This window comes from Gallus gallus, chromosome 1 (assembly GCF_016699485.2).
Source record: "Gallus gallus isolate bGalGal1 chromosome 1, bGalGal1.mat.broiler.GRCg7b, whole genome shotgun sequence".
Lineage (NCBI taxonomy): Eukaryota > Metazoa > Chordata > Aves > Galliformes > Phasianidae > Gallus > Gallus gallus.
Genome location: NC_052532.1, coordinates 82,655,288 through 82,678,337, shown reverse-complemented (window position 1 = coordinate 82,678,337; position 23,050 = coordinate 82,655,288). Strand labels below are relative to the sequence as shown.

The 23,050-nt window shown below is 38.8% G+C and overlaps 1 protein-coding gene across 43 annotated transcripts in view; it reads right to left on the bottom strand.

Annotated features, from left to right (window-relative positions):
* The window catches only part of ZBTB20 (zinc finger and BTB domain containing 20), a 477,629-nt gene that overhangs the window by 311,549 nt on the left and 143,030 nt on the right, over positions 1-23,050 (bottom strand). For 16 of the 43 annotated variants that reach the window (XM_040646200.2, XM_046905120.1, XM_046905117.1 and 13 more), the window contains one exon: positions 813-898. The exons of 26 other annotated variants lie outside the window; for them this stretch is intronic. The gene's annotated coding sequence lies outside the window, so the exon portion shown is untranslated. Of the gene's footprint in view, positions 1-812; positions 899-3,337; positions 21,248-23,050 lie in introns of all 43 variants that reach the window. One more of the 43 variants, XM_046905118.1, reaches the window with a different exon arrangement.

The window sequence follows — 23,050 nt, the reverse complement described above, 5'->3', positions numbered from 1 at the left end:
CTCCTTAACCACTTGTATGCTGGCTATATTTTTTTATAATCCCATATTAAACTTGTAAGAAAGGGGGAAGAGGACTAGAAAGAGGTACTGTTAGTAGTGTGATTTCTCCTAATGACCTTTATGTGTTGTTTTTCTTGATGCACTAAATGCATTTTGGAAACACATTTTGAGCCACTTCAGTATCTAGCATTTCAGCAGCAATACACCTTTCCTTTTTTATTTTTTCCTATACAAAGCTTTGCTTTGGTGTGGGAAACAGACCTTAGGAGTGTTGTGCAAATTACTCAGCTGGTCAATGACCACAAGAATTCAGTGCAGTCTCTACCTTTCAGCACTCTGCTTTAGCTATGAAACTTACTTCCTTAGCAATGGATTGCTACTTTTGGCATACAAATTCTGTCCCTGCATCATCTACCATAATAAAATTTTCAAATGTATGTATTTGGACTCTTTGAGTTCACTCTTTCACTGTTTCTCCTTTTTTTTTTTTTTCTGATTTTTATGGGAAATATGAATTCTTTGCATTGCAGAAGCTGAATTGATAGCTGCACCTGTTAGCTCTGTGATATCTCAGGGCTCTCTAGTCAGCCATCTGCTTTTTGAAACCTATGTTATCCCTTGGACAAGCGAGAAGGCATTGAAGTACGCTTTATCACCTTCATGATGAATATGATCACCTATATCATATTAAAATGTACCAGGTCACTCAGAATTTTTAATAAGGAAAAAAAAAATCAGGTGAAAGACAGGAGATGACAAGAAGAGAATGGAAAAGGGATGAATGAACTGAAAGGAATGGGAATAAAACTCACTTGCTTCTAGCCAGAGTCAACTTGATATGTTCTCCTAGGACTCAGGGACTTCTTAATACATATTTCTATAACATGCCTCTATATATCTGCAGAAATAAAAAGATAAAATTTGACAATCCAAACTGGAAAAAGCTTGATCCAGACATTTTAATGCAATTGCTGGTCTTGAATTAGTGCCTGAAATTTATCTCTTTCAAACAAATGAAGACTCTGCGTGCCTTCCTAGGAACAGTCCCAGGCTTCGACTGTGTTTTCCAGGAAGGGTAGACCAATGCCTGATTCATACTTCCACTATATCACAATTGTGCTATTGTTTGGCATCCTCTCATCTCTTCCACGTCAGTTGCAGATGGTCTAGAAGCCACAGAACAAGCTGTACTTCCTTTTGATGTCAGCCATCACCATCTTGTGGAATTCTTCCAGTTTACAATACACAAGGTACAATGATCCTTCTCCATAGATCTCTCTTTTGACTTTGAAAAACTTTTCACAGGATTCTGTAGTTAGCCTTTCCTAATACTGGAGATAAAGAAACAACTCACACTGCTTTCATTTCATAACACATGATGAGTTCACAGCACTCAGACATAGGAAACAGAAATTTTGGGGATCACTCAGCACCTCATGCAGACTGGTGCTCCAAAGGAAAATCTTTCAAGAATACCTATAAATGCTGATAGGTTTATAAGTTAGTGTTATGCCATCCCTCCGGATTTTGCTGTCAACCCTTATCACCTTGCCTCAAATATCATGTAAAAGAAACAAAAGGGGTTCAGAGAGTAAAAAGATTCATTAAAACCCCCAAGAGCTTTCCATATGCAAAAACTTTAGATAGCTTCAAACTGACAGAGAAAATGAAAAAGACTGAACATAGGAGATGGGATATAAATGTAACTGCACAGAGAAAATAAAATAAATCTGACCTCCCAAGAAAAGAGGGGACAGTCATTAAAACTAAAAGACAGAACATTAAAACCAATAAAATGATTATTATTTTTTATCCACATACTATATAATTAACTTGCAGGACTCTGCACCAAGACATCACAAGGGCCAAGAGGTTTTGAGAGTTTAAAAAGGACTAATTATTGCCATAATATTAATAACAATAATAAAGAACAATTACAATAATGATAAACATAATTACAGAAATAATTGGCATAGTAATCAATAAACAGAATATCCACAATTGTGGTACACTAAAGTATGAGGACTGAAAACTGCCTGTGTTTGAAGACATAAGCCAACTTCAGTTTGATACATTCTAAGGAGAAACCGCCCCCGTGGGAAAGGTTAAATCACTATTACTCATCACTAGGAACTTAGCAATTTGTTCTTGAAGGACCTGATACTGGGCTCTGTAATGCTTACTGCATGACTTTCTAGAGTAGTGTCTGAAAGCTCATCAGTCACGTGTTCAGCTGGGATACCCCATACGATAGGGCTGGTACAACCAAAATCCAATCTCTGTAAAATAGAATACATTTCTGCTCTTCATGGGTACACGTTATTTTTATTTACTTGTGGAAAGTGAGATGGTTTTGGCCATTCCTTTTAATGTGCATCATGAAGTGGGGGCAGAAAGGAAGAACAGTTTGTAGGCATGACAAAAATGCTAAGATACTGTTTTGTTATTTGGTGATTAAGATGTGAAAAAGAGCCATTTAAGACAGAGTATTCTTAACCAACTACAGATCTCCACAGGCTAACAGATCCTTTCAGTACTGCAAAATGAAGTTTACATGTGGAATAAACAAAAAATCAAATTCTCCGTGAAGTTGAGCCAATTCACAGGTAGCCAAAAGTACCTGCTGTCTTATGGATTTCTGTCCATGTGGGGTCTTTGATGCATAATTTCGGGTAAAATGGTGAGGCAGTCTTTCCCTCAGTGGTGTCATTAAAAGAGTTTTTCTCCTTTAAAGAGCTGCCCGCTTCCACAAAACATGTGGAAGCTTTGGTATCTTGGACACTTTTACCCATCAAAGTTGGCTGAAAGTGGCTAGATTCAAAAGATTAAAGGAATCGGAGACAGGTACGCAAACAGAGGGGTTTCCAGAAATCTCACTTCCTTGGGGAGCCACACCGAGGGAATACATATGGATGTGGGCAGACTCAGAGTTATTTGGGAAAAGTTCTGTCCCTGTACAATCTCCTAAGCCTTCCTTTGTGGAAATCAAACCGTATCAAAATGCAAGCACATCGAGGCATGTTTCTGCCCACACGCAATTGCTGTATAGATTTTTTAAGTAGAGGCACTTCTAGAAAAGCCAGAACCCAATTAAACTAAATAAAATTGGACTCCTAAAAGCTTGTTTTGATTTCATGTACATCGGCATATCTGAGCTGACACAAAAGCATGCACTACAACTCAGAGGACTATCTCCATTTCCCTAACTTTCAGACGGAATATAGCTGTGAAAGCAAAATATCAGTTCCTTAGACACAGAAAAAAACAGTATTCCGTCCATAAGCAACGGTCAGTCTAAAGCTTCAGAAGAAATATAGGCAGTAACACACAGTCTTACCTGCACAAGCCTGTAATATCAGCCTTTGAGGGGTTTTTTTGCATCTACTCTGTAACGATGCATTTTTAAAAACACAGTTCTAGTGCTCAGGAATGCCAAGAATTTAGGAAGAGAGCCACAGCTTAAGAGAGCAATTATTTGCCAGTAAATACTCAATTTGCTTGTCCTGTGATTTTTCTTCTCCTAACTCGCCCTCTCCATAATCCGTCTCTTGCTGCGTCATGAGCACAAGAAGTCTTTTCTTCATAACATAACACTTCAGTTAGCTATTTTGTTAGCATTAATTAAGAATTCCCTCTCTGGGTCATTTTCTATACTCTTACAAACAGCACCTTGAGCCCCGGACATTAGAAGGCAGTGAGTCAGTGTGTGGGATTCAGCCACCGTTTATAAACACCTTCAACCACATTCACCCAGTTTACAATATTCAGGACATCTCAGCTGAATTACTGCTTTGTGTCCAGTTTGTATTCAGATGGGGGCCATATGTTCCTCCATGTATTAGAGCAGAGCTCATTAGCACTGCTGCAGTCAAGCCACAGCAAACATTTTTTTTTTCTATCTTGCCTCCATTTTAACCTGATTAAAAACATTTTCTCCAGGGTAGATTTCTGGAAAAGAAGTACTCAAGTCAAACGTACTGTTAAAATGGATACGTGTAAATTTAAAATTACTTTTAAAATTAGTAGTTGCTTTTGCTGCAAAAGAACTCAGCTGCACTTTAGGATTAAACTAATTACTAAAAGCACCTTTTAAAAGCACGGAAAAGCCTTCACAAAAACTGTTACGGTAACCACAAGAGCTAAATATTCGGTGAGCACCAAGGTCTAGAAAAATCCCGTATTCAAGCTCTCTCAAGGATTTAGGCACATAACCTATTTTTAAAGAAGGTATGCATCTGTGCAGGCAGCATCATACAACTAGATTAACACCTTGCAATAATGGGGAGAGTGGGTGTAGTTAAAAATCTGGATGTGCAAATTGTATTTCCTAAGAAATTTTGTGTAGGCAAGCCCCATTCTGCTCAATCAATAGTAGGCTGAGAAATACTATATTTGGCAAAAATTAATAAAATACAGAAGGAGTGACTTGAATCACCCACATTAATTGCTAAATGAAAATCCAGGTTCTGAAATACAAAACAAGAAGACGCTTATAGGGAACAGCAGAAGAAGAAATGACCCACTTGGGACTGAACGGCATGAGAAATATTCCATTTAAATCCATATTAGGATAGAAATGGATCACCTTTCAAAGTCACTTTGGGTCTGGTTACTTCTTACAAGAGTGAAAACAACTGGTGGGCCAAAGGCTGACGATTAACATCATGTCATGGACACTACTACATTTAGAATTACCACGTGTGTTTTATATGATGCAGTGATATTGCAGCAAAACATTTTCCACACATTCAAACCATGGGATGATAAAATGCAACAATAATTCCTTGTATACAAACATGCACTCTAAAATATCACATTCTGAGCATGAACAGCACCAGAGCTATCAAACATTCTTAATAAAATGCATTTATTTTGTGCGTATCCCATGTATCAGATGCTAAAGAGCAACAAGTGAATAATGAGCTTAAGCAATCCAGACATATCTGAGATTATTGTACACATATCTCAAAGCGCCATATGCCCAAATTGATTGTTATTTCACATCAGAAATTATTTAACTCTCCTCTCCAAACCCACCTGCCTAACTGTAAGGAGATCTTTGAGCTCCGAGACCACCTTCTGCACACAAGACACCATTTAACAGAAGTGAAATGGGATGACAAAACAAATAGCGTGTGAAAGATCAAAAATAAACACACACACAAAACACTAAAACCCCACTGCTCCATTCTTCCCTAAGCCTGACTTTCCTGTGAAAATTCTAAACACATAAAATCCACTTGATGGTTAATACTCCTAAAAACAGGAAAACTTTTAGGCGTCCACTTAGGACCCATCACTTATCCACAGGCAGAAGACAGACAGTTCTCCTTGGTATCAATAGGATGACAGTGAACCTGTGCTCCAATGGGAAGGTCTTGGAAAACACACTCAACTTTGGTTGAATGGAGTTACGTACTAACTACGTGCAAGATAAACTGATGGTTTTCCCCTAGGCTTTAACTTCAACTGACAAAGTAGTTCAGAATTAGATCTGGCTATTGTCTAGTATACACTATATATAATTTAAGGAGAGCAGAAAAGAATAGATGAGTCTTAGGAGGTACTTTCAGGTCAATTTTTTTTCAATATTTACGTGAGAATCTGAAAACGAAACTTTAAATCAACTTTAAACAAAATGAAAGTACATTAGAGAGAATGAAAGTACATTAATGAAAACGAAAGTGACAAGTGGAATTCTGTTAAGGCTTAGAAGTGAGAAAATAAAAAGCATGAAGAAAAATAAATTTGATTTTTATAAACAACTGTAAGCAATCAGAGTTCATTGTAATATTCTGTAATAAATAATTCTTTCTGAAAAAAAAGGATAAGGGTTTCCTAATTTTTGTTGCCTTAAAGTACGTATTTTCACATTAATACACTAATTTGTCTTTGCATAGCGGAGCTTTTGAAAGGAGAGCTGACACACTTAATAGGGACAACTGGGTTAAATGGGAATTTACTGGATCAAGTTGGAACATAACAAATTCTTACTTATCCAGTGTAATTAATGTAAAATTATACTCTTCTCAACAGGGACTGCGCGGTAAAAGGGATATCTGGTTTGCTTCAGAGGTGCCCCCATTAACTGGATTTTTGAAGGCTCAAAGCAATCAGCTAGTAGAGCCAGACACTGTCCTCAGGTAACCTTGTGCAGTTGCCTTGAGTGCAAAACGCTGTCACTTCTCAGACTTCACACACTGTGATCTGCTTCCTTCCTTCACAGCCGTCCCTCGGGGGGACGACAGCGGAGCACGGCCTCCCCTCCTCGCTGCCTGGCATTGTGCTTTGGCAGCAGAGCTCTGTGCGGCCCTGCCTCTTTTTGGGTGCTTTTTCTTGCTTTTTGGCAAGAAACTACTACTGAATTTGGAACGGATGGACAAATGGATACGCAATGACTGTAACTTTTTAAATGCACTTTTGGTTTTCTCTCCCGTGGAAGCTCCTGTTTGCTTTCAGTTTCAAAGATACTTTAATTTTCTGAAACTAGACAGACTTCCTCTGGTGGTTTCTTGCAAGAAACATCTCTCTCAGCATGCCTCGCAGCACGCCTTGGTGCTTTCTGGGGGGGCCACAAAGCTTGGCGGTACCGGCACCTCCAAGCCATCTCCTCACAGTTCTGCCTCTCAGCACTACACGCAATGGGTCACCACCACGTGCCAGCTATAGCTGGGCTCTTCCAGCTGCTACAAAAGAGTAAAACAGAACTCAAAATAGGAAACTTAAAAGAAAATGCTAATTTTGAGGAAAAGGCAAGCACATCCAGCAAATGCCATCCATGTTTAGGAATGGTAAGTGAGTAACAAAGGATTCAGCAGGCTCAGGAGAATTAAAATTCAGGTGCTAGATGCTGTGCCTTTATCCAGTAAATACCTACTGAAATCCACAGGCCAGCTGCTGACGCTGACACAAACCTGAGCTCCTTCTGCCAGAATCCACTACTACCAACACCAAATTTACAAGGATGGGTCTGTCAGCAGCCCAGCTTGAGGAGGGAGAGCTTCAGCTGGTTGGTGAGCAGTAGGAGCCACCTGGGTGGTCTACACTGTTACCAAGAGGTAAAGGAATTCAGAGCCCTGGTGAAGCAGTTGCATCCACAAATTGGCTGTTTGTTGTTGTTGTTGTTTGTTTGTTTGGTGGGGTTTCCCATTTACCTCTGCTGAAAGTTGCTGGAAAAGAGCTGGCTGGGTGTTTGGTCGAAGATTCTTTCTGGAGGGGTTTTAACCAACTGTCCAGGTGCTCAGTTTATGCTATTAATGTAAATTCCAATTTCTTTTTCTTCCTCCGGTTTTTTTACATCTTTACTTACAGCTCATGAATTGCACTTATTTTCAGCTCAGGTTTAAAAATTCACTAGGAAAAAAGAATGTAATACATTATCCTATCAGACTAATAACACAGCTTACATGCCCTTTAAATCAGAATTGCTTTCTCTCAGCAAATGGTGGATAAAATTGTTCTAGACTGCAGCAGATGGAACTGGAAACCTTTTCTTCCTGTTTATATCTGGGGCACATATGATCAGCCTATGTGGATAAGGCTCCAGCAAAACATTTCAAAAAGAAGTTCATCGGGAACATGAACATTTGCAGAAAATAAATAATGGAAAAAAATGTTACATTAGAGCTCTAAAACAACTCCTTTCTCCCTACAAAGGGGATCAAAAACTCCCAAGTACTAAGTCAGGTTGGGCAAACCACCTTCAAGCATGAGAAGAGCATGCAGACCTCTCTTGTATGTCAACAGCCCTATTCAACAGCGGGGGAAACAGTGTTGGGAGAAGCAGATGTTTCCTAAAGTAGCTGCTGACAAGGCACACTCAGGAATGAGCACAGAGTGCCTTCAAGCATGGTAGATCTCCAGGACTGGGCAATGGGAGAGAAACATCCTCACTCGGGGCACATGCAGGAAACCTGACTAACATATGTATTTTCTGGTGCTTACTACTGATTTCCAAGAGCAGGTTTATCTTCAAAGGATCTATGCAGCAAGGAAATAGCATCCCCCTGCCCTTTGCAGCTGGGGAACATAGTCACAGACATACTGACTTTTCCAAGGTTACAGAGCCAGAAACAAGAAAAAAAACAGATTTCTCTTGGTCTGCTGATCAGAGCCTTTAAAACACCAAACAATCCTCCCTCCAGCTCCAAGGCCACAGAGACTGCCGCTTAGTACTTTCAGAGGGCATAATCTGGACATAAGTGAGGATGTGCAAGACAGGATGAAAAAAAACCCACAACTCTTGTTTGATCTTCACAGGAAACCTTAGCCCTGAAGTAACCTTGAGGTAACAGGAATAATGAAAAACATGATTTCTACTTGTGAGTTTAACACACAAGGTTTGAGGGTCATCAAAGCGATTTTGTCTCTCAAGTGAGAAAGGGTGTTTTTACAGCATACTTTCAGTAGTGGTTTTAAAATCTCTCTATAAAGATGGATACAAGCAGTTTGTTTATTAGGTTAGAAATTAAAGAGGAAAAAAAAAAAAAACAGATCCTTGGCTTAATTACTCTTAGCATTTTATTCACTTAATCAGAAGAAAGAAAAAAATTAGCTTGACTTTTTTGACAGCAAAGCCAAACCAACTGGAAAATTCACCTCCTACAAGAAATGTTGAAAGGGAAAACTCTGGATAACAACATGTTAGTGAAATGCTTTCAAATGCAGACACAGCTGTATTGTAATGCAATCTTATATTCTCTTTGACCTGCCATCCCGCATTCCGCGTCTCCCCTCCAATACACAAGGAAAACTGTTGGATTCAAGTCTCGTTTTTTCATCTTCCCCTCTCCCATAGGAAAGGGCACCGCAAAGGACAGAGACGCACCAAATCAGGTGCCTGTGAATTTACTTTGCAAACTACCTGCTTTCATAAAAATGTGAAAGAAGTTAATGGTAAGGTCAGAGAGTACTGACTATTTATTTGACATTACTTTGTTTCCTTCCTTAATGAATGTTGCTAAAACAGATGAGTACTCTTAAATTCATTTCAGAAATAGGGATTACTGGGGATCACTGATAGCTTTTTTTCCAATTACTGGAGTCAGCAGCAATACTGGGAATGGACCAGAGCTGCCAGGCTCCCATTTTTTGTCTCTGTCTCTGCTCCTGGGCCCCAGATCTTCTCCAGCTCCTGGGAAATAGTGACTTTTATATCTGGAGATCAAAGGGGCAGTATTTATTCTCTGAGGACATAAAGTCCTAAAACCGGCTAAAACTAAATGTTCTTAAGTTGTTCACTGTAGGGAGCTTGGAAAAGAGACTTTGTTTTGCACCATTTATAGTGCTGTGCAACCAAAAAATTTTAGAGAATGCAGGAAGATGCATACTTACATTTAGGTTTGAAATGACTGTTCCAGGCCTCATCCTAACACAATTTCTACAGACAAATAATAAAATGGATATAGATGATCTTTCATAACAAGCTTCCAGCTTTATTTGGTTCTATTTAATCATGTATTTTGCTGAGGCCAACTGCATTCTCTCTGGTTGCTTAGACAGTGGGTTTCATGCATTCTTGCATATATTTGAACTTTTGATCATTTTCCAAAAATTCACTGCTAGTATCCTAGGCAGCCATCACTGGGTAGTGATATGGGTCATTCTAGTTCAGAATAAAAAGGAGATGAGTGTGACTGATCCTTTTTCTCAAGGCCAAATCTCATAACAAATCATCTGGAAAACTGCCAATGACTTCAATGAGACCAGAAATTGTCCCTACTGTTATCTAAAAAACTTCATCTTCCTTATGAGAAAAGCAAGGTGCAAATTCTCTAGCCAGACTAGATTCATTCTCCTACAGACTGGGAGCAGGAGAATCAGATGAAAGAACAAAGAAAAGGATAGCAGTCTTTACTGCTGTCTGTACGTTACTGTTCATTGAATTCCAAAATAGATGGAAGGAAAGCAGGGAAATGTGAATAGCATTGCATCAGTTCTTTCTGAGGAGAAGTAGAATGTTTTTTTGTTTGTTTGTTTGTTTGTTTTTTTGAGTGCAATTTGGAACACTTTTTGCTTATTTATTGACTTATATAATACGGGGTTGTTTCTGTCTTAATCCTTTAGACTTTTTTCCTAGCAGAGAGTAAATGGAAGAAAATGAAGCTGGAAAATAAACTACTTATGAAGTACCTTTTGCCAGAAAATAAAAGGACAAAGGGGAAAAAAAAAAAGCAAAAAAAAAAACCATGATTCTGCTTTATTTTTATTACTTTTATGTCCATGCTCTGGAAAACAAAAACCAGTACATCTGTGTGTGTATGTTTGTGCATGTATGTATGCTGGATTTACTCAAATAACAAGAAGGAAAATTAAAAGAATTGAAGAATCTGGGACTCGAATTCTCTTACTTCAATAGTGTTGCAAGGACTTAGACTGTGACAGATACTGGCATATTGTCTCGCTGTGAATGAGAGCTCTACTCTGAAGCTTCTCTGTTCCTAAACAGCAAAATGCACTAGTCATGAGGCACATCTGAAGATTTGGGATTTGATGTGTTATTCTTGATCTCTTCCTTTCCAGTGAGCATTGCCTACCCTGTCAAATGCCTGGCCTGCTACTGACCTTTAATTTCACAATAGGTTCATGTTGACAAATCACTCTGAAATGATATCAACACAGATACGTAACTCATGCTATAAGAAACAGAAAGGAGCTTTCAAAAGCTGGTGAGCACGGGAGATAAGCAGAAGTCATTATGTATAAGGGGAGATGCACATTCAACTGTTTGCGTGTTGGGCTGTCATCTTCAAATACCATATTATAATGCTAAAGCACCTTTTATTTTATTTTTTTCCTGAAAGCCTACTACAGTTTTGGGGTTTGTTTATTTTTTTTGCCTTTTTCTTTTAAGTAGTCCCATACTGTCACTCAAATTTTGTTAGGCTGCCACCTCTAAGATGAAAGACAGAAGAAGGAATACAAGTGGGACACAATACTGAACAATCAGGGGGTAAATGGGATTTTTGGTTACTCTTTAACACTCCCGATCTTTCCTATTGCCACAGACCTCTTATAGGAACAAAGAGGAGATTTAGGAACTCAATTTCAGGGTGGATTATATGATAATCAATTTAGGTTTCAGAGGAAATAAAAGACAGAAGGCAGAGGGAGTTAAAGATGACTGCCCATAACTAAGGAATTTCAGTCTTCAGCTTCATACCCTTAAGAAACCCCTCTAGCAAAGTTTCCTTTTTTCATCGCTCTTTATGTTATGGGGTAAACGTCTAAAGTGATAATTTAACCACAGAATGTTTGTATTAAACACAGGCCTCCTGCTCTCTAGTTTCTATAATTTACAACAAAGAGTTTATTAAACACAACTCTTTCTGTCTGACATTCAAATCCATCTCTGCAACACAGTCTCCTCTGGATTTGCGCCACTGAATGAAATGCTATGGAAAAACAAAATAAACCAAAACCCTGCTGTGGAAACAGGACAAATCTAGTTTCACATCCCCTGCAGAGAGAGAAACAAGACGGAAGTAAAAAGCACCAAATGGAGCTCGTAAAGCTTCACTCTGATCTCAGCCTCCACGTTCTGGCAGAAAGCACCACCTAAGAGATGCGCTCTGCTCCAACTGACAACAGCCTCTGATTACAGCGTGAGCACAAAAATATATTGTCTGTGAACAATTATCCTGAGCAAACTCTGAATAAGGGAAATCTGATGACAGAAGAAGTGGAAATGTGGTGGGAGGTGGGCTGATCGGCCCCCTTCCTTGCCAGGGCCTTATCTCACGCGCCAGCCATCTGTAGTAGCTGGGCCTGCTACCACAGCTCGTGGCCGCCTCACAACCTCCCTGCTGCAGCCTGCCTGCCTCTCACGGTGCGGACAGGTGGGAATAGCTGTGCCCATCACAAGCCTTCCACCACAGGGGGAAGCTGTTGTGGCTCTGTGACAAAACCAGATCCTTTCCACAGGACATATGCACCGATTTACACTTGCTTTCCTTGTAGCACTCTACATAACAGCACACAGGAAGGAAGGAGCCCATCCTCACCCACAGGTGCCATGTAGAATCAAGGCAACTGGTGTTCATTAATTCTTTTCATATACACACAAAGAAAAGTAAGGTATTTGTTTGGAAGTCACTGCCCACAACCGGGACAGATTCCAGACATTTTGAACCTAACACGACTTACCTAGAAAGAGAAACATGCACACCTGTAGTGCCTTCCCAGTATTTCTTTTGTCACATCATTGAAGACAGCCAACAACTCGAAAAGGGCTGTGATTATGGGGCAGAAGTTCTTTTGGTGAGAGAGTTACCTTTACACAGCATCCTTACTACATACATACATACGTACACAGACGGCAAAGGAAAGTAAAAGCAAAAATCCAGACACGTTGAGGCTACCTTAGGATCAACCTAGCTGCCATCTTACAGGTAAAACTGCTCTTAAATTCAGGTAGGAAACAGCTCTCCTGCAAGAGAGCTGCAAGAATGCTTTGCCCAAATGTGGGAAATCCTTTAACACAATGTATTGCTGAAATCCTTCCTGTGGCACCCAGAAGATCACATCCACTTCTGTATCATTGAGCTTAATTAATTGGTGCACTTAGCACTTTCTATATATTCCTTGTTGGGCTTTTACAGGGAGAACATACTTGAATCTCATGTCATAGGATCACACCTGTTTTAGGTTCTAGTCCTCTATTCCACTAAAAAGAGTGATCTGCTGAGATTATTTTTTCTTTTTTTGCTAATTAATTCATTTGAGACTATTCCTTAAATTTTCATTTTAATGCATTTTTGTGTGAGGGTATTATTAATCACTTCTAAAGTTGTTTGCAACTGCCACAGATTAAAAGTCTTCGCTAACATACATATATACATTTGTTTATTTTAGGTATGTTTGTGTATGTATATTTACAAAAATACTAAAAAGGAAAAAAAAAAAAAACAGCTTTCTAACTGCATCTTTCTCCCTCCTCCCTTCTCCATTCTGAACAGGTTCCTGCTATCAACTGCTGGAGTGTGCTCACTCTACACCTAGAGCTATAATTATTTTGCTTTAATTTTACAAAACCTTTTGTTCCATTCCCACGAGCCCACCTGATCCTTATATTACACTTGCTCTATTAAAACACTCATGCAGAACAAAGCACAGTTGTACTGATTCATAAGTAACTCGCCCCCCAACCCCCTTCTCTTTTTCTTTCTACTAGGCTTATACCTCTGGCTGTAGTTTCATGACACTGTTTGTAATGCCAGTCCACAGTCCCATTTTTGCCTTTTTCCTCCTGTTTCTTTTAAGCCTTTTTTTTTTTTTTTTTTTTTTTTTTTAATGTGCTTAGGGTCAAATTACACTATTGTGTGCTGTTGTTTTGAATTGATGTTATTCTCAGTCATTTTATGTTATGCTCTTTGGCACAACAACAGAAATAGTGCAGAGGGTGTTTTGGAATTTATTTGTTGTAGTCAGACTCTAGGATTATTTTTTTTAATTATTATTGTTCATACAGTACAAGCAGCAAGGATAGCCCCACATTTTTCTGAAGCAAGTAGAAGACCCTTTTTAGCCCAGACTCTGACTTCAGCATACCCTATATGCTGGAAAAGGGTATAAAAGCTTACCTCAAGGTGATTCCTATTACCTGAGCATGGCCTGCATACACCACCAGGCTTTACGAAAGACTAAGCATGCTGGCAACACTTGCAATAGGATCTTCACAGAGGTAGTGGGCATTTCAGAAAAAGTAACCTCTCATAAATTATTGCTGAAAAATAGGACAGAGCCCGGCTCCTCCATAAAGATGGGAACAATAGAAGGGCTTTTTCATCTATTCGTCCTGTAAAACAACAACTTAGAGCCAAGACAGCCTTCATTTTCTGACTTATAAAGCACCAAGCGTGTTGCTAGGACTAAGCAATGGATAGATAGTAATCAGCCAGAACAGTGAGAAATGGGTGTGCATGAAAAAAAAAAAGCAGTAGCATGAGGCAATAAAATTGAGTTCTCAGTAGCCATCTTTTCAAAATGGAGAGCAAGACATCTGGCAGTGCCCTCCTGAACAACAGAGCTGGTAGGTGACTATGGGAAAACAAACCGGGTGAAGGTGTAAAAGAAGGCAAGAAGGGGAAGGGAAATGGTGTGTGCCTTTTTTCTGACATGTCTAACAATGGTGAATACTAATGATTTATAGAAATGAAAGAGAATAACAGGGAAGAAGGTAAATGTGGCAAGGCACAGAACAAACACGGCTGTAAGGGGTACAAACGAAAGTTGCAATTTACCAAAGAATAACCGTTCTGCACATTTTATGTAGCATGTCAAATCTATCAGATATTCTCTTATTAAATCATCATTCTACAGCAACAATCATTCTCTCAATCAATCCCCCGTGTTGTTAACTCTTAGTAATGACTAACTTGGCAGGAACTGATGTTTACATATATTTTAAAGTCCTGATAACTGCTCTGTATTTTTTGGAAGGTAAATTTCCTTTACATTTTGTCTTTTGTTTTTTAACCTATTTTCAAAAGATGGACGCATTCAATTGGAAAATAAAATTTTGTAACACACACATACATATAGATTATGTTAGCTCAGGAAATTGGTAGTGGGATAAGAATAAAACCGTTCACCTCCTGATTGCTGATTCAAATCTAGCCCAAGTGAGATAGTCACAGAAGCTATAAAACTCCCATGGTGGCTTTGTGATTTGAGATTATTTTTTTATGAATCTCAATCCACTTTAGGCCAAAAACCAGCATCACAAACCCACTGCCTCAATGAGCATTAACTAGCATCACTGCACACAGTAACGTAGGGAGATGCCAAAAAACTAAACTGGTCCATGACAAAGAGTTCCCACTTTATTGTGGGAACTTTCCATTAAAAGACAGGGTTGGTGCATACAAATGTGCAGCATGAACAGAGAAGTACAGCTCTCTCTCTATATCAAACAGGAAACAAACCAGCCCCCCTGTAGTCAAATCAGCTAAGAGATGCACCATTTACCTGAAATGTGAACTGTTTCTCCAAGAGATCAGGAGTCCTAAATTTTCTTCAAAGCTTCTGGTTTGATAGGAAGTCCCTGTTTCACTTCAGAGCCAAGAGCAGAGGACAGGAGAATTACACAAATGTTTTCTATCACAATTACTGAGGAGGATGTGCAGCAAGCTTATGCATTCCTCACCCCTTAAAATCAAAGGGGGCACAGACAGTAACCACAAGCTTTGGTTATTCTCTGGTCTACTTCTCCTGCCTAGATGGGAGGAACAACTGAGGCATTTGATTTTGCAGAATACTAACCCTGAGGAGGGTTGTGTTGCACCTTTTACTTTATTATGGACATGACTGGTTAACTGATGATTAGGAAAGCTGTTGCACTAAACAAAAATCCTACTACAGCCAACAAAACAGTGATGCTCAGGCATATTCCCCGTGGCTCTTTCTTCTAGGGAGCATAAATCATCAGAGTCCCTCAGGAACTACTTACACCAGTTTCCTCCCTTAGATACGTTTGCTAACCTGAGGGGCTAAAGGTCTCAGGACTCGAGTAGATTTAAGATTTCCTACCATCTGTGCTGAAGTGTAGCCAATGCAAATTCTACCTTCAGATCTGCACTCCAGTGCCTCCCTGTTATGTTTCATTTCACACTTATGATCTTTATTCCTTAGAAACAGGAAAAATGCACAGCTGATGAGACGTTTGCATGCAGCTTGAAATTGTTCCTTCAGTGGATGCTGCTTGGACGTGCACTTTATGCAAAGGGAAGCGAGATGAGGAACAGAACTGCATTTTAAATGGACAAATATTCCACATGCTACACAGGGACTTGGAGAAACAAGTAGCTCTCTTCAATGTTTTCAGAGACATCACTTGAAGTATTCATAGATACAATGTGAAATAATAGGTGAGAAGTTGAGACATTTTCCTTTTCTTTTGCTATCTATTCATTTTTTCTAATTGAACAAATGTGGGTTTGATGTCTTTTTCCACAATCACAAAATATTTTAAAAGGAATAGCCAAAGTTTTATAAGGATACCTGTGAATACATAAACAAACATACAACTTGTTTATGCTTCCATCACAGGAGCTCTAGTAAAATCAATGAAAGAATTCTAAAGGTATCTAAATACAGAGAATAAGTACAACTAAATTCAGCTGATAAACTGGAAGAAACAGAAACAACAGCCAACAATGCTATTAATTACTTGTGGGGGAAAGCACATCTTCTATATGAATTTAAACTTAAGATCTGATATAGAGAGAGATTATTTTACTTAGGAGATGTTAGGTTATTAATGCTGGTCCACAGCAGAGAATTCATATACACACTGCATCTTTTTAAACCTACAGAAGCTGTTTGAAGTCTGTTTTGGGGAATCTCCAGAGCGAACCAATTTGCCAAGGGAACTTGGATGTCTGTGGAAATACACATTACTTGAAGCCATAAATTACAAGATGGCTAAATCTACTGAAGCATGGAAACAGTACTTCAGCCCAACAGATAGAATTTTACCAAAAACAAAAAGAGATCACTCTCAGAATACCCAGTAGATAACTTCAGCTCTCATTTAACACGAAGTTTTATGGGTACTAACTACACTTCAAAAACCTCTTGTGAACTTGCTTGGTGTTACTGGGAGAGCAGATTATACCAGTGATCAAGAGAATGCAAAATCTAAGTATGCTTCAATCTGCCATGCCACTTCCAAGAAAAAAGGTAGTGCTAGAAAAGCACAGAAGCAGGAGTTCTGTGCATCTCTCACATTGAACTACTATGCAATGTGACGCTGTCCATCTGCAGTCTGAAGAGTAAATCTGGGCTCTCATGAGTCTTAACCTCTGAGGAAGCTGAGATCTCTTCTGAGAGCTGGTTTAACTTATTTAATAACTAACACACTGAGCTTATAAGCACTGGGATTTAACAGCTTTCTTCAGTGACTACACCCATGTTGGAACCTCATCATTTTGTATAGCAAGTGACCCATCAGCTTTGAGAGTCTGCCAAGAGTCAGAGAACACAGGTGTTAACCATGACAAGGTGTTTACCAGCATGGTTGATAACATAAACAGTAGGGAGGGGGGAAGTTCATATATTTCCTACGAGAGAACGTTTCAGATGAAGAAAGAGTACCCGAAGACAAGATGCTGGCATATACAGATCCCAGACCCAGCCTTGACATAGTATCTGAGTGTAGATCAGGATTTGTATTTTACAATCAGTTTCACATGTTCTAATTGGTTTCTCAAGCTGCACAGAGAGCAGAGGAAGTTCACTTAGACATACAGAAGGAGACAATAGTAAACTTTTGAAAAAACATTATAGAGAATAATTGTGCTCTGGAGGATTTATTTATTTACTAACATAAACAGTACACACTGAGATAACATCTGGCGATGTTTACTACAATGAAACCCAATCAATACTTCCGTCTACTACAATATCTGTCCGCAAAACAGTCATTCCTCCTGGCACTCACAACAAATACTCATCTATCTATTATAGTAGCCTTTGTCAGCAAAAAGAGAGGTGATCACCTTAATTCTGTTTGAAATCCAACATCCAACAGAATACAGAAAATCAGATGTACCTGGATACAAAAACAATGTCGGAAAACCAGAGAGAGATGCAGCTTGTAGCATGGCAAAATTCATACTTACAGCATTTAAACATGCAACAGATCCCAGATATTTTCTTTTTTTTTTTTTTTCTTTTTTTTTTTTTTTAATGAGCCTGGAGGTTTAAAGTTTGGACATTCCTTTCCTTCTGCTAGTAAGCTAATGAGCCTTTTGTTGCATTTTAGAGATACAAGTAAAATCAGAAAGTTTGACTTCTCATTTCCTTTCGAAGTCAGAATTCAAAAAGAAGCAACACTGAGCTTTTCCACAGAATTGAGAAGTCAGAAATGAATCCATCAAGGTTTCGATGTAAGCCTTCATATTGTTCTATATTTTTGTATTTGCATTATTACTTGTCCCTGTAGAAAGACTGTTCTGTATCACTGAAGCACAGCCACTAAGCATTACTTTAGTACCCACTGAACCTTTACCTTTCTTAGACTCGTGCCCCTTCCAGTCCAAGAAACAGATTACCATGCAGTGTCATGCATCACTACTATTTATAGGTAATGAAATTAAGCAAAAAATAACAAGACCACACAATAGATAGAAAACAAAACAAACAAACAAAACCTCTGATTTTCTCTTCACAAATTTTAAATTGATAAAACTTTTATTTTTACAGTCCAAAGAAAAACAATATGCCTGAATAAAGTGACTATATATAAAGTAAATGTACATTTGCCCCTCTTTAATTTCACATCTTGCTATCTCACTGTGCAAGCTACTTCTATTTGTACAGGGCCTGAAGGTAAAACATGACCTTCCGTGCTATACCAAATCCTCAGGAAAGAGATATGTTCGGAAGATATTGTAGTGATATGTTACCCTTTTCCCAGACAAAAAAAAAAACAAAAAAAACTTCTCTTTGACAAGATAGTTGGGGTTGTAGTTATGAAGTAGGGAGAGCAGAGAGGCAAGAGGACACAATTTGTTTTCTTCTCTTCTGGTAGAGATCTACAGGGCAGCGAAGGGCTCATTTTAGCCTGGACTAGCAAACTATCAGTGATGGTTAGCCCAGCAGTAGAGGAAGCTGTGTGCAACAGCAGTCCCTGTAATTTGCACTAGGTAAGATTTGCATTAACATTTTCTGTTTAGCTTCTTACAGTTTATTGCTTTCTGTCCAACTGCAGTCCTACCATAACCTAAAGTTCTTCAGGAAGTGGCCAGTAAGGAATGAACTATGGAAGAAGCTTAACATTGAAGAGATAGTAGTGAACTGGACAAAAACACAGAAATGGACCAATAGCAAAAATCCCACTGAAGTAATGAGAGGCCCTACTGAAAGGACAATAGAAACCATCCATCTTTATTGTCAGTAGAAGCACACAAATTAGCACTAGACTTGCAAATACACAGAATGCTTGAGCTAGTTTTAAGCATGAAGACTGGGATTACAGACTCTAGGAATGAGCTCCGTCAATTCTTCTAAATTTAAACAAAGACAGGCCAGCACACACTCACTCAGTTTTGAAAACTCCACACTGAAATTATCAGCACGGGAGTCTCCATTTGCAGATCAGTGCTAAGAGGAGCAGAAAAAACAGACTGAGGCAGGGACTGGGATTTTACACCTGGTTTCATCACAAGTGGGAGCACAGCCCAGCCTCGCAGAGGACCAGTTTGTCTGAACTACGCATGGAATTTGCCAGTTGCTCCTCAGCTCCACAGAAGAAAACTGTTTCATTAGATAATAAAGATGGATAAGGTGAGAAAGGGGAATAATTTCTAACCGATATAGTCTTAGGAACCTTCACAAAAGAATTCCAAACAATGTAAAATTATGACATTAAAAATAAAACAAACCTTCATTTGACCACTACTGGGCTAAAACATGTATATGACAATTTTTATGTTTCTTTTATTATTAAACAACATCTAAATATACTCGTTTCCAAAACAACAAAAAAACAACACCAAAAAAAAAAAAAAACAACAACCCAACTTATTTCTAAAGAAGGCTTCACATATTTTTCTGCTGTGAACTCTTTCTCTGCATCAACTAGGTAAATATCTGCATTTTCTCCTTTATCTCAAGGCCAACAACACAGCAGAGTAAGCACCTGTCCATCCAGGCAGCATGGCTGGAGAGGTGGGAAAATCTGTGCGTGCAACGCATGAGGCTTACCAGAACCTACCCTATGGAGTTGGGCAGCTCAAGCACATACATTTGCAATGTAACCTGGCTATGCTGAAAGGAATCTAGAAAAATCCCAACTTTACTGGGGTGAGGGTTTTACTTCATCTGTAAGACCAGAGATCTGAAAATGTTTGTACTCACTAAAGAAATGGTGTGCAGAGTTCTTAAGATTTCGTGCTTGCATAACTTCTCAGGTTTCACATGGGGTGCCACCCCAGATTTCACTCACCTACCACGGTCTCTGGGTAGCAGTAGGGACTGAGTTACAGGTAAAGTCCTACCCCATTTAGACAGTGGGATAAAGGTCAAGGAGCCATGGCAGCAAAACTCAGTGTATTGCAAGACAGATATTTGTGATCCCTACAATCTCATCAGGGAAAAGTCAGGAGAAAAAGTCCATCATACCTTCTAGACTTCCACAAATGCCTCCATGTGTAATCGCAATGCAGCTCGAAATATTAGTTCAGCATTAAATAATGTCTACTTTACTGCACAGAATATTTCTTTTACAAGATTTTCTAGGCATAAGAAGCCTTAAAGAATAACTACTGTATGGTATAGATACATTCTAAACATTATGACAGAGAGAGTGTAAAAGATTTTTAGAAAGTAAATGCTTTTAAATGTAATTAAATCACAATAACGATAATCACATAGCGGTGCCCCTGACAGTCTGACAATGCGGGGACATCAGAAATGTTTTCCACTATCAGAAGCCAGGGGAAATCTATGTCTTTCTCCCGCTACTGAAAGGATTGGAGATGTAAAATGTGTTTTAACAGCTGATAATTTCATAGAGTAAAATTTACCTAACACATCTGAAATTCTCCAGGACACCAATGATTGAAACGAGGACAAGATCCTTCCTTTTTCAGTATAATTGCTGGTAAGAAACTGCACCCATGGAAAGATCACCAAGCTTTATCCTCTAAGCAACACTCCACCCAGCAGTTCTTCCCTTTGCCCTCAGCACTTCCCAAGCACTAGACAAAGATGCTACCTCTGAGCTTTCAAATCCCCTTAGAGCCAAGCATCTAAACATTACTACAGCTAGCTTTAAAGATCCTATGGTAGACCTGTATATAATAGCAAACAAACATCTTCTTGAATTGCAAGCATGATCAGAGTAAGGGCAGAGGTAGCCATGTAGAACAGTATTTCCTTAACTGTGCACACAAGGAAAAGAAAGGCCAAGAATTACTAACATGCCAAGTTGCACCACAAGAAGAAAGAGTAAATAGCATCATTCTTGGGGTCAGTATCATATAGCCATGAAGCACCATAACAAATTCAACAGCACATTCCAGTGCCATTTGTGAGCGTAAATCAGTATGGGCAGGAGCCCTACCTGTTGAGTCAAGGATTTCTCATTTCTAATCAAGTTGTATTTTCCATCAGGATGACACATTAATGTAAATCCAAACCCTCTTGATCACTTGATTTCTTGGCTCCTCAGCGTCCTCTCTCTGCATTCCTCAGGTTTGTGTGATGTTGTCCATTAGAAATTCCCTCTAGTTGATGAATACATCTAGACAACAGATGTCATTTGCACATTTAAGTCTTCCCAAACAGTAATCATGTTATAGTTGTTTGCTTCAAGAATCTAGTACCATTTGTTCTGGAAAGTTGTTCATACATAACAGTTAGATGTGTATTAAAACATGGTAAGAGACATGACAAAACATGCTGTCTTGCACACTAGAAAAACTTACTGAAAGGAAAAGGAAACTGAGAAGAGACAAGAGTTCATCTGTCTCTGGCTCAGGCTCTGACAACGGTGTTTGGCAGATTTTCCTACTGGAGGTCTGATCTTGCACCCTCCATTCATGGGGACTGTGTCACTATAGCCAACATAAACTGGGACTTCAATATCTAAACTGGTTCATATTGAGAGAGGATATGCAGTGATCTGCTTGCACAAATCCAGTCATCCTGGGAAATACACATGCAATTCCATGAAAAATTTCTTCTCTTAAGAGTCACGGGACTCTTATCACTTATTACCAGTCTTAAAGGAGGTGAAGTAAGTCTTCCACTTTACTAAATATTTTCATTATCCAAAATTCCCATGTTAACAGCACATAAACTGAAATAAATTCTTTAGAAACACTATGAAGAAGACTCAAAAAAAAAAAAAAAAAAAAACCAACAACAAAAACCAACCAAAACCAACTGCCAAGGAAACCAGTGGGTTCATAAACGTATCTTTGACTCAGAGATGCCATCAGTATTACTAACACAAGCATATTGTGAAACCAGATATTTTTCCAATGGCCTTTAAAAGCATAGATTTCCCTGTCACATGCTTGTTACCTACAACCTGGCTATCTTGCTGCCATCTCCTGAATGCTTCTGAAGGAGAGAGGTACAAAAAGAACAGGGAGGGAGCAAGAACTAGGTCCTTTTAAGTCACATAATCACCAGAATGCTATAGGATGATCACATGCACAAAACAAATGATTCTTTTGTCATGAGGAAACACAGAACTGCTAAAACACATATGGAATCACAGCACGTCCTGTCAGAATTTTGCAGACCCTCCAGAGCATGCATTGGCACCAAAGCAATGAACATGTTAGCAGTGCAGTTCTGCAGATGATTTATTTAAATAAATAAAATAATAAATTAAAAATATTCTGATCTCTTCTGTGCCAGTGGAAACTGTTGAAAACAATAGATCAATTTTGACACAACTGAAATTAAAATCTGTTCTAATCTATTATTTAGATGCAGGGGCAATGACGGGAAAGAGGGCAATAAGAAGAACTAGATACTCGATCGTAAAATTCAGAGCTAGACCACTTACACTAATGAAGAAAACAGATCAGAATTTTTTGGTATCTTACATTCATCAGACTGTCCTACATCAGATGCTGGAATTTAAAATGATTCAGTGAGAGTCTCCCCAAGGGCACTGATGTAAATATGGAATAACCACAATGCTTTTCTGTGGAGTTCCTCCCGTTATATACTGATTTAGCTGAAGAATCTCATTTTGGATAGAAGAAAATAAGAGTACCAGGAACCAGAAAAGGCCAGGCCTGTGTTGCTCTTTTTATCTTTGGTCTTTATAATATTTATAATAGTGTCTTTATAATCTTGATATGTGCTCAATGATCTGTGGTCTCTCCTTTGTCTTGAAGTTATATCAGCAAGTTCTTCGATAAATGGAGTTAGAGATTTTCCACTCCTACATCTTCAGGTACTGAAATACTGAAGTGTTTTACAACTTACTCCAGTAGTGCTACTCAGGGAATCAGTGCTGATATTCCCATGTCTTTTTAATATGAGTAACTCACAACCATACTCCTTTATATACCAAAACAACCAC